This window comes from Citrus clementina, unplaced genomic scaffold, assembly GCF_000493195.1.
Source record: "Citrus clementina cultivar Clemenules unplaced genomic scaffold, Citrus_clementina_v1.0 scaffold_1, whole genome shotgun sequence".
Taxonomy (NCBI): Eukaryota; Viridiplantae; Streptophyta; class Magnoliopsida; order Sapindales; family Rutaceae; genus Citrus; species Citrus x clementina.
Window position 1 is genome coordinate 26,900,265 of NW_006263303.1, and position 5,148 is coordinate 26,905,412.

Genomic DNA, 5,148 nt, shown 5'->3' on the forward strand with positions numbered 1-5,148 from the left:
TTAGGGACCTTGTTATGTTACCGGATCTGTTAGTAACAAAAAAATTTTCGCCCCTACACCATCCACTGTTTACCAGTATCATTATCTTTTTTTTAATTTTTTATTCTTTTTATTTTACAGATGTAGGATTTTTGTCCACCAACAGATCTGTTAGTAATAGAATTTGTAATTTAGGCCCCCCCTTATTTTAGGATTAAGAATAAAGATCTAGTTAAATATCTTAGGAATTCAAAACAAGATAGTCCAATTGATTTGGATCTTGCAATAATCTTATAAGGGAAAGTTATTAAATTAGTGTTTGCATATGAAGTGTTGGTTGAGTTACGGTGTGCGAATATATATATATATATATAGAGAGAGAGAGAGAGAGAGACACAAAGCACATTACAAATGATGAGCAATGTACATTGGATATGTATATATAATAACATAACGAGAGCAGTAGTAAAAAAGAAAAAGAGAGAGAGAGAGAGAGATTTTTTTTAAATATTTACGCTCATTATTGAAAGTAAATTTTATAGATACTTATAATCTATTTATTTTTGTTAAAAACCCTTAGAATACATAATAAAGCCACTATTTTTATTGGATAGCATAATGATAATTAAATTTTGTCCTCACTTATGTGAATACATTTGAATCATAAAATTCTTATAACATTATAAGAAATCTTACTGATTAAACTGCAATTCAAACCGAAATCACATTAACACTTAAGAAGAGATTAATAGTTAAATTATGGTCAATATAACTAATAATGATGAGGTTAATTATTAACCATATTAAATTAGTTATCCATGTTAAATTTTAAATATTGGAATTTCATGCAAAGTGGATTTATATTTACAATTTCTTGAGGAAGATAAAATTTGTCTGAAAATGGAATACAACCATACAGAAGAATATTCGAGTTCATCCACTAACTGTCTAACTGTTAGTCTATCACGCGCGAAAACGCGCGTGATCTCAAGCTTTCGGGGTCGATACGACGTATACCTACGGTTTTAGCGTATCACATCTAGTTATTGACTCTTCTTCTCTTTATGGTCTTGGTCAACACACTCCCAACTGGCCAATGGCCATCGGCCATTTGGTAGGCGTGTAGGCTACCAACAGAAAAATAATTAAATAATTAAATACTATAATCAACAAATAAGAATTTTAAAATTTTCGTTAATTACGAGACTGCCCATCTCTTTCATGAGAGTGGGAGATAATAAGAATCTCAATTACATATATACCCTCCTCAATATTACCGGTTCATTTTCTAAGAAATATTGTTTTGCTGATGAGTTGGTCCAATCACATTGTCTGAACAGAAAGTTCCCGGAAAATTATTATTATTTTTTGGTTGCCATTTTACAATCTGGCATGGAAATGCACAAGCGGCTAATGTCGTGGTCCACGTAGGCAAAAAAATAAATTCACGAATTCACGTGGGAGGTGAGTTGCTGACCTGAACTAAGATGATTTTTTAATTCAAATCTAAAGGGAAAAAAAATAGTTTATAAAAAAAAAAGGGAAAAAAAAAAGTAGATTTGTTTTGTGCTTTTGTTTTAAGACAAGCTATTACATCATCTCGTTATGTGATATTGCAATTAGAATTACAAAAAGATCCTAAATTCTATTATAATTTTAATATTCGATTATAAGTTTGTTGGATCAACTTTTTAATTATATATATTGTTTTCCTACATATGCACATCAGAAGATTAGAACATTTTCCTCAATATTGCTTTATTGCTCACCTAGAAGACTGAAAATATGCTTGTTTAGTGTTTTCAATTAAAATTTTATTAGTTAATTAAATTTGATTTTGAAAACTCAAAATCAGTTTAATAAAATTTTGACAAATGACTAGAGACAATGATCAAAGGTCAATATCTATTGTTGTTTGTCAAAACTCTGTCTCTCTCCCTTTGTGTTTCAAATCAAACCCCTACAACTTTAAAAAGTTGTTAACTTCTAATTTCTGTGCTTTTACTGTTTTATCATTATAGATTATTATAGATTTTTATTGATCAATGGTGTGGGATTTTTTTTATTTATTAAATCATTATTCGAATATTACATTAAACTCCGACTAATTCATATTCAAATCGAGTAAGACTATTAAATCGGTAAATCTCTCCTAACAAATATTTAACGTAGATACATTCATATTCTTCGAATCGAAGACATTGATTAAGATAGAACAATCCCGTACTCACTAATCTACGCGTTTGTTAGTAATCAATGGTGGAATTCAGCACAATAAGAATAAAATAATAAATTAAAAATTAACACAATTTAAACAATATTAATCGGTTTCGAAACATTAAAAAAAAATTGACTAATTTGCCAAAACTTCAAAAGTGTTCTAATCATTTTAAGAACTAAGTATATCTCTTTCCAAATGTCACTAATACATTCGAAATACAGTGGGTCTCAGCCTTCCAATTCAACATTCTAGTCTATTTTTATATTTACTTATCATTTTAAGGAAGAAAAAAACAAAAAGAAGAAAAGTATACTTGTCTATGTTTTTGTGTGACGTGCATATATGCCAAACAAATAATAATATTATAGTCATTATTTGACTAAAGTAATTTTAGCTCCTAACTTTTTTTTTAATTAAACTATTTTGACTTTAAAAAGGTAACTTGAAACGACACATTTTAAGCCCCCAGTCGTCTTTCATACTCAATGAAATAGTCTAATGTAGTTGGTACTAAATTAAACACGTTAAATTTTTTTACTTTCATTTGAGCAACTCGTGGCAACAAAAAAAAAAAAAATTCGTGGAATACTCACAGTTTTATTAACCCTTTTCAATTAATATAACGTCTTAAAATAATTAGAGGCAAAGCTTGACTCTGCAACAGAGTAGGTGGCAAAACTTTCATGGCCTTGTATTTAATTAAATCTCCAACTGGTACTTTGTTTAAACAAATATTAGTCACCAAAATCATAAAACTAAGTGACAATTGAGTCATTGAATATATCCCATATCCATGTTAATTGTTTAATTAATTAACAAATTTGCTTCGTTGTTGACAAGCAACTTGCCCTTCAAAATGCCTGCATCACTCTAGGCGTTTATAGTTATTTTATACAATTATTTATATCACGATCAGATCATAAAACTCCTTAAAAACCAAAAATGAAAAGCTTAGCCGGCCTGTTTTTAACTCATCCATTGCTGCAGGAGAAAGTCTGATATTACTATTATTTTTTTAAAATTATATTGTCTTATAGGTTAAAATTCGGTTCAATTTATGTAGGAGAAGTCTGTTGAAACTTACCTCGATATATCACAGTTGAAATCTATCAAGAAATCAACTATCAGAGAAAGAAAAAACATGCTCGATACACATTAAAACTCAACAAATCAACTAATTAGAAGTGTCATCACTTTTTGAGGAATGATACGTTTGAAGTATATAAAATTCTTCTTTACATATGTATATGAAAGAACTTAAACTCATTTTTCACATATGTGAAAATAAAAGTAATTTTTACTAATGAGTGGCTTCTAACAATCAAAATTCTAAAAGATTTGGCTAGCTACTACCTAGTAGTAACATTAGTTTTAACTTTTATGATATCAATTTATAGTTGAAGGTGTACATTAAAAAAACGAACGTAATAGTGGAAAGTCAAATATACTACACCGTATTGTACATGCTTTTATTATTTCTCTCACCAACCATTATCTAGTTGTGAATCAATCATACTTCCAACCAAAGTTAGGCTATTACTTCCATTCTTGTTTCCCCATACAATATTCAATAAATTATTAAAAATTAATTACTATGTGGATCATCAGCTTAATTAATATGCATCAACCACTATTAATACAAATAATTTTATAGTCAACCAATGAACATATCATCATTGGCAAAGATAATTTATTAACTTAGCATGTGATTAAGATAAAATAAAATTGATTCCAACGTGATTTTGTTCCCAATCCTCAAGCTAAACCATATGCCGACTCCCTGACAATTATTATTGTCACTATTATTATCACCATCAACATCACTTTTCTCGTTACAAACAACGTTAAAAAAAAAAAAAGATAAACATTTATAGGTTTAATTCTTAGGTATATTTTTAATCACTGAGCATAATTTTTTAGGAGCTAATATGTTACCATCTCCATTGAAAATTAAAATAAATAAGTCCGAATAAAAGTTAATTAAAATTTTTAATTTGCTGTCTCTTTTCTAAGAATTAACAACAAGACTTTTAATTAAATATTTTAGTCAGGCCTTGGAATTGTCGAAAGTCGGCCACTCATTTGGAATAAATGGTCAACTTTAAATTTAAATCAAATGAATATTCAACAAAATGAAATAAAATAAAATAAATGACAGCGCAAAGATGTCGTCTCTGGGTATGGGGCTGGACCCGGGCCCGTAGTTAAGCACACATTCCTATTCGGGTTGCTTTTAATATATTCTATTGCGTGAGGTTAAAATGTAACAAGTGGGATTTTGTCTTATTTCTTGAAATCAATTGAAATTAAGGAAAATAAAAATGAGATTATATTTACTAAATCATATTTTAGAATCGTAAATATTGATTTGCAGAGAGATTTTACTTCTTCATCACTGAATTCTAATTAAATTTATTTAACCCAATTCCTTTTATGTCACAATTTATTTTACTTCTAACTAAATCATATTTTACTTCATCATCGCTGAATTCTAATTAAATTTATTTAACCCAATTCGTGTCTTAAAAATCAAAATAATATATATTCTTTGCTATATTTTGTTTCTCCTTTTGTATATAAAATCTGCATTGACCTTCCTTTTGTTAACTTGCAAATTTGAATTAAATTTCTACTTCTGAAGTATCAAAATCGAAAACAAGTTCAGAGAAATTCAATAAAATGGCTAGGTTTTTTATTTCAACAATTTTACTTCCGTTCATTAATCTCAGTGTTGCAGTAGTTGCGTGTTGCTTTTCAATTTTTTATTTTGTCAAATATGCCATTATATAAAGTGGAAAAAACAAATCCTACTAATATTTTCACTAATTTTAGTCTCATGTTTCACGGGAAAAAACTTGTGAGTCTCACTTTAAATATTATTGTTAAAACTTTTATCTATCACCTCAATTAGACTTCTAAGCCAAACTCAAACAATTTTTTCAACATTC